The following is an 11,184-nucleotide window of genomic DNA, read 5'->3' on the forward strand; positions in this document are numbered from 1 at the left end:
AGGATGAAGGTGGGAGCAAAAGCCAATGCAGTAAGTGAGAGGATTCATTTAATGAAGTCAGGAAGCTCAAAGATCCCTTTAGGGGAAGAAGGTGTGTATGTGTAAAGCCCTGACTCATGCCTTGCATACTTGAATTTAGCTAGTGCCAGCTGTGATGTATCTGAATGTATTGAGCAGAGTGTTGAATCCGTTTACGTTTATCATTCTTAAGCGGTTGTTTATATTGAATCTGCTGATCTATAGGGGTTACTATGATTTTCTTCTTTTCCGATGCAATACAGAGTCAGCCAGCCATCACGACTCCAACTGTATACACGTCTGTGTTTATAATCAGGGATTTGTGCTATCGCCACAATACACAATAATAGGCGACAAAGGTGTGATTTCAGGAACCTTCTATGCATCTAAGTAGCACACCAATCTGTGACATGGCTTGTAATCCCGGTGGGGAACAGGAGACTGCTACAACTGTGAGTACTCTGAACAACTAAACTGACAGCAGCAAGATGAAATGGCAGGTTATATGGGGAAAATGGAGACCTTCGGCAGTTGCCTTGAAGCATTGGTCCACGTATATAAGCTGGAGCAGTATTTTGAAGTAAATGAGATTTCCCCTGAAAAACATGTAGCAGCATTCTGAACGTGATGGGAGTGTAAGTGTCAGCCCCTTACTGAAACTTAGTGGGTCTTTTTGGTTGGCCATCTCTTGAGGAATCAGGACTCTGAAATGGACAGTCCTCAGGGCCAGTGGGGAGACAGGGCAGACAGCCCCCCGACCCAGTCTTCCTTGTGAGCTAGAGCTGCCTGCCTGTGCCTGTGCCGAGAGCTGGGCTGAGCTGAGGACAAAGCAGTCAGTGGCTGGGAGGCCAGAGAAGCCAGATCAGGGAGCTGAGCTGAGCAGACCCACAGCAGCAGAACCAGAGAAGCAGCCCAGGGAGGCGAACTAAGCAGAGTGGGCTGGAGCTGGGGCTGAAGCTGGGGCTGGAGCCGGGTGTGGTGAGCAGCTGGGGAGAGCGAGGGGGACCGTGGGCAGGGCCCAGCACAAGGAGACGCCACCAGCCCAGAGGCCTCGCAGGCCAGACTCAGAGGGGGATTGCGACCCCAACAGGGGGGCTGGAGAGAAGGGCTCTGCCCCCTAGCGCCTGGGGGCGTGTGGCCACTGCTAGCGCACGTGTCTGACTCTCTGTGTCCCTGCAGCGCAGCCAGGGCCTGGGCAGGGGGCCTGCAACGTGTGAGACACAGACTGTGAACCTCCCTTACACCCCAGAGACACTATTTGTGGTACCCCCGTGTCAGAGGGCGGTGTTGAGTGTTTTCCTTTAACCTTTCTCCTCTTTTCTTATTTTTATTTGATTTTTGATTGCTGTTCATTTAATAAATTGTATGCTTTGAACTGTATGCAATGATTAGAGGGTCAGGGAAGTGCCCTGGGCAGAGTTAGTACCCCAGAGTGGAGACACCCTAGTCCCTGCTCTAACTGACCACAACAAGATTGGGTATCAAGCCTCCAGGAATCCAGGGACACCACCACACAGGAGAGTGGGAAGGGAGCCCTCGAGGTCAGGCAGGCCTCTGGGTAAAGGAAGTGGGACCGAAGACTTAGATCCTTTTGCTAGCCAACTCCATCAGGGTAGTATATGAGCCAGGAAAGTTCCTCGCAATAGCGGGACCATTCCCTGCTTACGGGAGGAAGAACATAGTTTGGTATGCAATCTGATTGCCCCAGAGAAGCCAGCCAGCTAAAGCTTTAAAGAGGTAGTGCAAATTGTTCAAGAGCACTTGTCACCCAAGCCCCTGATTATAGCAGAAAGGTTCAGGTTTCATAAGCGGAATTAAGTTGAAGGTAAATCTGTTTCCTCCTTTGCAACAGAGTTAAAAAGATTATCAGAACACTGTGCTTTTAAGGATGGGCTTAATGAGGCCCTAAGAGGCAGATCTGTGTGTGGACTGCTTAATGAAAGCATATAGAGGAGGCTCTTAACTGAGGCAAATCTTACCTTTAAACGCGCAGTAGAAATTGGAGTAGCAATGGAAAGTGCAGAAAGGCATGTAATAGAATTGAATACCAGCACTAAAACAGAAGAAGGAATGCATCAGCTATCTGTAACCCAAGGCAAGAGCCAATCCACTCAGCCGAGTGACACGTTATCAGTGTGGAAAGGGTTCCACGCTCCTTCTGCTTGCTGATTTAAAGATGCATATTACAGAAGCTGTAGTAAAAAAGGTCTTATCCCAAGCAGTTTGTTGCACTAAGAGAAATAAAGAAGAGACCAAATCAGGGTATAGAAAAAGGAATATCAATGTACATTCTGTAGACAGAGGCAGTAATAACAGAAACTATGACAATGGAGTAGCCAACCTGGAGATATATATATATATATATATATAGTGTGTGGCAAAAATGACAAGTCAGCAATCTGATTAAGCAATTTTCCTGCCACTGGATGTCAAAATAGAATTGGACAGAGGATCCACAGTGGCTGTTATTAACAGTGTCTCACTTTCAGAGTATGAGAAAACTTTGAAAAGTACCAAGTTGAGGGAGACACCAATGTTACTAAAAAGTTATCCAGAAGAAGAAAATAGTGCCAATAGGAGTGATGGGAGTGAATGTGAATAAGCAGTGTTTATTAGACTTATATGTCGTTGAGAAAGGGGGACTGGCCCCGGAGGGCTGTGAATGGTTATGTAAGGTTTATCTGGATTGGAAATCTATAAAGATCCTGCAGACTTTCAGCAGACTCCACTAAAACAGGCAACAACTGAAAGGGATACTAAGTCAGGATTGGGAATATTCAAGAAGGGCATAGGACTCTACAACACATAAAAGCTAAAATAATCCTAGGTGAGAAGACTCAGCCCAGTTTCACGAAGCTTGACCTGTCCCTTACAGTATCCAGTTGAAAGTAGATGCTGAATTTCAGTGTTTAGAAAGAGAGGGCACACATTCAAAAGTGGCCTGGAGCCAATGGGGAACACCTATTGTTCTAATTGTAAAAAAGAAAAAAAATGTGGTACAGTAAGGGTGTGTGGAGATTTTAAGGTCACCATAAACACCTGTGCTGAAAGTCAAAAACTAACCTCGGCCTCAAATTGAAGATATTTTTGCTGCACTAGCTGGGAACAAAGATTCAGTCAAATTGATTTGTCACAGGCTTATCTACAGTTGGAAACTGAAAAAAAAAAGAGTCTAAGACATATCTCACAATCAACACAAAGAAAGGTTTGTACCAGTACAACAAGCTAGTGTTTGGTATTGCTTCAGCTCCTGCTTCATGGCAATGGGCAATGGACTAAGTTTTGCAAGATATCCCAAGAACATAGTGTTATTTGGATGACATTATTGTGACTGGTGGAAGTGATGAAAAACATCTGGAAACACTGAAAAGGGTATTAAAGTGTCTAGAAGAATACAGGTTACAAGGTAATCACATAAAATGTGTATTTTTCAAGGACTCAGTTTATTGTGGGCACGCTATTGATGCACAGGGCCTCCATAAATCTCAGGAGAAGATTTAAGTAGTTCTGGAAGCTCCACCGCCAAAGGATATGTCACCATTTATATCATTTCTAGGATTTATCAACTACTGTAGCCTATTTGTACCAAACTTAACAACTATAGAGCATCTGCTGAACTGTTTACTGCAGACTGGTCAAAAGTGGGTTTGATCATGTGAGTGTCAAAAAGCTTTCCTTGAAGCAAAACAACTGGTCACATCAAACAGTGTATTTACACACTTTAACACATCCTTGCTTATCAAGATAACATATGATGCTTCCTTACATGGACTTGGGGCAGTAATATCAGACAATTTCAGATGGCAGTCAGAGAGACCCATAGCATTTGCCTCAAGATCTCTCACGGTGGCAGAATGTAACTAACAGACAAGGAGGCATTAAGTCTGGTATGGGGTGTGAAGAACCAGTATCTATATGGGAGAAAATTCATCCTTGTCACAGACCACCAACCTTAGCAACAATCCTTCATCTGAGGAAGGGAGTTTCTGTGACAATAGCAGCACGTTTGCATTGCTGGGCTTTCTTCTAAGCTGGTTACGTCTATGATATCAAATTCAAAAGAACAAAAGCAAATACAGGTGGGTGCTGAATTTGAAAACCCTGTTTCTGTGATCCATACAAGGAGAAACTGTGTGTTGCAGAAGATAGGGCAGAAATGGAATGGGACTCCTTTTCATTTTGAGGTTTTGCCATTTATATCCACTGTTTCTGTGCCCAGAGAACCTCAATGCAGGGATCAGGGATATTCTATGTATTCTGACAGAGGGTTTAAAACCAGGATATGGGCTGTGGTTACACCTTCTATAGATGGAGGGCCAGTAGAGCCTCTACTTCTGCTGTGAGTCTTCCTCCTGACATGCAACATCTTTTATTAGAGCGGGTGCTGAAATCTGCCAGTGAAACTGTGACTGATGTGAAATTTAAACTAAAATGTTTTTCAAGTAATTCACTCAGACCCAGGGAAGAAGTAGATTATTTTACCTGGTGAGCACAAACCAAAGAGAAGATGGAAGACAGTGAGATTTCTGACAAAGTTGAAAGAAAGAAGATTATTGAACGTTTATTATGCCCAGCATTGAAGATGACCTTAGGAGCTGATAGCAAGGCATCTGCTGGAAAATGCTTTGATATTTTAAAGAATGCATGTGGAAGTGTCAAAAACACATCTGAGCTTAAGTCTCAATTTTCTGAGGCTCACCAACACACTAGAGCACTACCTTCTGCGTACCTGACTAGGTTACATGCATTAGCCCAAGAAGTTTTGGAGGCTGGTGGGGTAATAGATTCTGAATTGGACTCTTTTACAAGTTCAATTTTTCCGTGGTTGTTGGCATGAATCCTTATTAAATAAACTCTTAATAAAAGGGATTAACTGCAGTGGTAGAAAAAGGAGCATATCTTATGCCGCACTCCTTTTTGAAATCAGATCCATCAAAAGGGAGCACCCTGATAAACAAAAGAGAAAACTTCAGAAAAAAATAGAAGAAAAAGGAAGGCCATTGAGTAAGAGAAGTTTGCAGTTGATAAGGGCATCTGAAAATACTTCCAGCACCCATGAAAAGTCTCTAAATAGACTGGAAAGAGAAATATCTGCAGGCTGAGCAGCAACTGGTGGGACTACAGATGTCCTAACAGATTTCTGAAACATCCATTTCAGATACACAAAATACCAAAGAATTTAACAGACAAATAATACCAAGATTTAACAGAAGAAATCCTTTATATTTTCACTGTGGGCAAATAGGAGAATTTTCACAATCCTTTTGAAAATGTCCTAACTCCAACCTAGTACATAAGCAACTGACTGGTAGACATTCAAATCAGAGCAAGTTTGAGTCAGGAAGAAAAGAAACTAAACTTCCAGACCAAGGCTGCTAGTCAATTGGTTCAGGAGACAGATGATGCCCAAATGGGTTCCAGTGAGACTGTCCAGCAGTTAGTGGACCTGCTTGCCATGGCTATGTTTACCTTAATGGAGCAAAGAGTACCTGCCTAATAGATACTGGTTCTCAAGTGACCTGCATATGTGAAACTTTCTATTATGAGTATTTATCTTATCAAAAGTTACAGTCTATTGACGATATGCTTCAGATAGAAGGGGCTGGTGGGCAAATGATTCCATACCTGGGATATACAACCTTGAAGATATGATTCCCAAAGTTCATCTGTGGGACTAACAACCAACATGAGGTACTAGTCTTGGTTTGTCCAGACCAATGCATGAATCAACAAGTGTCAGAGCTCATAGGCACAAATGTACTGAAACATCTTATAGAAAACTGTAAGAAGAAATGGAATCCTGAATTCTTAAGTAGAATTTCATTACCAGATGAATGTCAGTTTTTACTCAGTCAGAGATTACGGCAAGAAGCGGAAGAAGGGGCTGAAGTGATTGTGAGAGGAGGAAAGTCAGTGACAATTCTTCCTGGCACATCCAAAGCAGTGCCCAGAATTCTGAAATTTGCTGCGAATGAACTGTTATAATGCTGGAAGGTCCAGGTGTTGCAGTTCGACCCGGTGGGCTAGCAATATTGGATGTGGTTGGTCATAGATGGGTGGCTCCAGCATGAGAATAGGGGTACAAGTGAAAAACTTAATGAGGAAGGATGTCATATTTAAACCTCACACTGTCTTTGCAAAGGGGCAAGCAGCTAAATGGATAAAACCATGACAACCCACATTTCTGTAGCTGTGACTAAAGAGAGTGATGGTGTCATACTGCCGCTCAACTTTGAAGGATCCCCTCTCAGTGCTGCTGAGAGGAAAAGGATTATTGAAACTATTTGTAAGGAAGTTTATAAAGCTTTTGTTGTTCATGATCTAGACTTTGGAAGAGTTTCAGGAGCAACACATAGAATTGAGCTCACAAATAATGTGCCATTTAAAAGAAAGTAGAAGGGTTTCATCCTCAGATATTGAAGAGCTACATCAGCATCTATGCAAGTTGGTGGCCCTTGGAGTGATTGAGGAAATATGTAGTCCATATGTATCACCTGTGATGCTGGTGCATAAGAATACTGGAGCTCTTAGGATGGTGGTGGATTATAGAAAACTGAACTGCATTATCCAAAAGGATGCCTATCCATTACCCCAGGATAGAAGAAACCTTTGCCTTACTGGCAGAATCGAAATGTTGGATCTAAAGAATGGATACTTTCAAGTTCCAGTAGAGCCCATTGACTGTCCGAAGACAGCCTTCACTACACCGTTTGGTAATCGGCAATTTAGAATGCCCTCTCAAGGATTGACTAATGCTCCAGCTATCCAGCTATCCAGTTCCACTGTGGAACTTCTCCTAAAAGTTTTGAAAAGTCTTCAGGAATATGGTTTAAACTTGCACCATCAAAGTCTAAACTATTTAAAACTTCATTGAAATATCTTGATCATATCATTTCTCAAGATGGGAACTGTCCAGATAAAGAGAAAATTGATGCTATCAGCAGTTGGCCAGTTCCAACTACTCTCAGAGAACTTTGCAGATTCTTAGGATTTGCTGGTTACTACCAAAGATTTGTAGAGAGATATTCTATTATTGTAAATTCTCTTTTTGCTGGTAGCCCTAAAGGATGTAGATGGAATAGAAAACAGCCACTTGAAAATAGATGGGATGCAGCTTGCCAAGAGGCCTTTGAAACCTTGCAACAAAAGTTGACTACTGCACCAGTCCTTGGGTTTGCTCATTGGAGGCTGCCATATGTTTTTCATACTGATGCCAGTACTACTGGGTTAGGTTACAGCTTTGTATCAAATACAGAATGGTAAGCCACGAGTTATTACATATGCCAGTAAGGGACTGAGCAATAGTGAATGTAATTCACAAGTTAGAATTCCGAATATTGAAGTGGGCAGTTTGTGATAAGTTCTATGATTTCCTATATGGAGCCCAATTTAAGGTAATGACTAATAACAACCCTCTTACATCCTGAAAACTGCAATATTGGATGTGGTTGGTCATAGATGGGTGGCAGACTTGTCACTGTGTAATTTTATATCATTTATAAGTCAATGCCAATGTTGATGTATGACACTGTATAAAGCAAAGCCAATGTTGATGCTGATGCTCTTTCTCGGTGACCACATGGTATTCCATAGATAGATGAAGATGACATGGAGTAGACAAAAATAATTGTTAAAATGTTTTCTCAAATTCAATCTAGTTCAGATGAGTGGGATGTGCGGGATAAGGAAGTCTTCAAAGCAGTTATGAAAGTTCATACAGTACACTGCAACTCTCATGAGGAAGATTTGGAAGCTTAAAAAGAAAGATTAATACCTGTTGCTACAGGTTTCCTAGAGACCCTGCCTAGTAATGAAGAGAGCATACCTCCAGAGTTTCAGGATCCAAATCTTGGCCAGGGAGACCCAGTGTTCCAAACTCAATTCCTATTGACTGGAAAGTTTTACAATGATGTGACAAATATATAGTCCATGTAATTCACTTCCTAGATGCAGGTTATAAAACAAATCTGGAGGAGGAAAGGAAGGAGGAATATGAGACTCAGTTATATTTGCACGAATAGCCCAAGTTTTTCCTTACTGGAAAGCACAATGGAGAGGAGAGGATATAGAACAGCGGGTAATTCCCTATACACATTGGGATTGAGCACTAGAAGGCATCCATGATGAAAGGAGAGAACTTTTAAATTAGCTAGAAACTGATTTTATTGGCCTAGAATGACCAAAGCAGTAGAGAGGAAATATCATGATTGTTAACGCTGTATTCGAAGAAAAGCTTGAGTCGAAAAAGCTGCTGAGCTTGTGAACATTAAAGTATATGCTCCAATGGAATTTGTTTGCATAGACTTTTTAACGTTAGAGCCAAATACTTCCAGCACTAAGACTATTCTTGTGGTGACTGATCATTTCACTAAGTATGCTCAGACTTATCCAACTAAAGATCAGATGGTCAGAACAGTAGCAAATGTGCTATGGGAGAATTTTATCTTTCATTGTGGTTTTCCCTGATGGATCCATAGTGATCAGGGTGCCAACTTCGAATTGGAATTGATTATCAAGTTAAGTAAAATAACTGGAGTAAAATCACGCACAACTCCTTATCACCCCAAAGAAAATCCAGCAGAGAAGCTTAATCATATTCTAGAAAATATGTTAGGCACTCTAGAGGAGCATAAGAAAACCAACTGGAAGAAGTATGTTAAGCCATTAGTTCACTCATATAACTGTACCAGAAATGATAATACAGAACACTCCCCATAATTTTGGATGTTTGGAGGCAATCTTTTGATTTGTGTTTTGGGATTAAAGCATAGGACAACAAGACTCATCAGGAATATGTAAGAGATTTACAACACAGGCTTCATTACACATGAGACGTAGCTGCTAATGAAAGTGAAAGGAGCCAATTAACCAACAAACTAAAATAGGATACCAAAATTATTATGTCAGCAATGGAACGGGGAGATAGGGTTCTATAACATATCCTGAGTGATAGCAGATAGATGGGAGCCAGTAGTACATGTGGTACTAGAGCAATTAATAGAAGATATCCCTGTCTGTGAGGTTCATGCGGAGTCAGGAGATGGGCATCATCCAAATTCTTCATAGGAACATGCCAAGATATTGTGGATCATTGTCTCAGGTGCATGGCTGGGGTGGCAGTGATTTAAGGAAGGAAGAATGTAAACCGTGTGCTAATAGGGAGATATCTCTTTTAAAAATCTTTTTCGGAGGGCTGGGTAGGAGTGAGTTGTTTCTGGGTCATTGTTGCTAGGCAGATTTAGCACTGCAGGTCCAAAAGTTTTTGGAACTGGGTGTGGTAGTTTTGAGTATGCTCCAATAGGTTCCCTGTTGCTGGGATGAGACTCCATGAGGGCAAGCTGCTTTACAAAAGGCCACATGTGTTGTGCTCATTGTAAGCAGAATTGGGCTTGTTTTGCCAGCAAGTTGTTTATTTCCCACAAGAGTTGTGGGTCACGAGATTTGGGCTTGTTTATGGCTTCTGGCAGTGACTTTTTTGCAGCTGGTTGCAGCCACTTCCATTTCTTTTTGGGCCAGTTGCAGCCACACACTTCTGGTGCAGCGCCACTGGACCTGGAAATGCAAAATCTGCCATTTTGTTCCAGGAACTGGAACCAGAAATAGCAAAACTGCCATATTTGTTGAGATTTCTAAATTGGGCTTCTTGGGTCACATTTCTGCTTATTTCTAGCGTCATTTCCACTTTTTTTCCCCCTCATAGAACTCAGCATCTGAGCAGAGAACAGGCTGTTTTCCCTAACTCTGAAGCATTTTGCGGCAGGTTAGTGATATTGTTAACCTTTCAACCGGGAAGCCTAGGCAGTGTTAACTCTATAAAAGGGGGTGGGGGGAGGGCGGGGAATTATTTTAATTGTATACTTCGGTGTTTGTTTTTTAGCCAAACTGTTTTAGTTAAATGCTCTCAACTAGAACAATTTACCAACTTTTCTTTAAATGTAATAATTTATATTTTGCTATTCTCAGTTTTGTATTTTCTTGTAAACAGGGTTTTTTTTAAATCTATATACTTAACTGGTTGGTTAATCAGTTAGCTGACTGGCTAACAGTGATTTCAGCAGAGGAAGAGGAAGACTCTTCATGGATTTCAATTGAAGAGTCCTACAAGCAAGTGGAGGGAAGATGTTGCTTTTGACACAGCAGACTAAAGACTTGGTGATAAAAAATTCTAGCTGAGATTCAGATGAACTCAACCTAAGCTTTGGAAACCCTGAGTTTCTTCTTGTGTTTCTGTGGGGACGGACCTATTTAGATTTAATTTGTTTTATTTATGTTTGTGTAAAACTAAAAATAATATATGTGAATTATAAAATAGCCATGTTATGTTGTAAAAATTAAGCTATTATTAATGTTTCTTTATCATAAAATGTATAAAGTTGGTACTTAATTGAGTTCATTCCTTTTTGTTCTTTTTGGGACTTGAATGTGAGAAGGCTGACCTTGTGCAATCCTTGCTGAAAATCCTTAAAGAGTGAATTCTGAGTCTCCAGTTGCTTTTTCCATGGAAGTTGGGGTTTTTTTTTAGGCACTGGAGAAGGGCAATGAAGTGAACTCTAGCCCACCCAAAGGTTACACATGCAAAGGTGATCTTACCATACATCAAAGGTGTGTCATGTGGGGAATGTGTGTGATTATACCTAATAAACTTCACACAAGTATTAGTCACGTAGTCACCTAGAGGTAGTAAAAATGTAGGCACTTGCCAGAAGTTTTGTATGGTGGCCGAGCATTGACCAACAGATAGAGCAGCTTGCTAAGTAATGCTTGATATGCCCACAGGTACAGCACATGCCTAAACTAGCACCATTAAACCCATGAGAATGGCCATCAGCTTCCTGGCAATTTCTACAAATTGATTTTGCAGGACCATTTTTAGGAATGATTTGTTTAGTAGTGGTGGATGCCCATTCCAAATGGTGAGAAGTTTTTGTTTTGTCTTGGGTTTTTTTGCATGAAAACCACCACCGCTTCACAGAAAGTAGAAAAACTTGGAAGTTTGTTTACAAAAAATGATCACTCAGAGCAAGCTATGAGTGACAACGGTCCTCAGTTTATTTCAGAAGAGATTCAGTAATTCATGAAGAAAAATGGTATTAGTCATATTACCTCAGCAACGTATCACCCAGCCACAAATGGGTTGGTTGAAAGATTTGTACAAACTTTTACAAA

At 41.3% G+C, this 11,184-nt stretch overlaps 1 long non-coding RNA gene across 1 annotated transcript; it reads left to right on the plus strand.

Moving 5' to 3' along the window:
• The first annotated feature begins 351 nt into the window (after window positions 1–351).
• On the plus strand, window positions 352–10,320 carry LOC137154207 (uncharacterized). The gene is made up of 3 exons (XR_010920151.1): window positions 352–470; window positions 9,719–9,778; window positions 10,004–10,320. It is a non-coding gene; the product is annotated as an uncharacterized lncRNA (long non-coding RNA).
• Window positions 10,321–11,184: the final 864 nt, after the last annotated feature.

This window comes from Emydura macquarii, unplaced genomic scaffold, assembly GCF_026122565.2.
Source record: "Emydura macquarii macquarii isolate MOO-44397 ecotype Brisbane River unplaced genomic scaffold, CSIRO-AGI_Emac_v2 contig_1253, whole genome shotgun sequence".
Lineage (NCBI taxonomy): Eukaryota > Metazoa > Chordata > Testudines > Chelidae > Emydura > Emydura macquarii.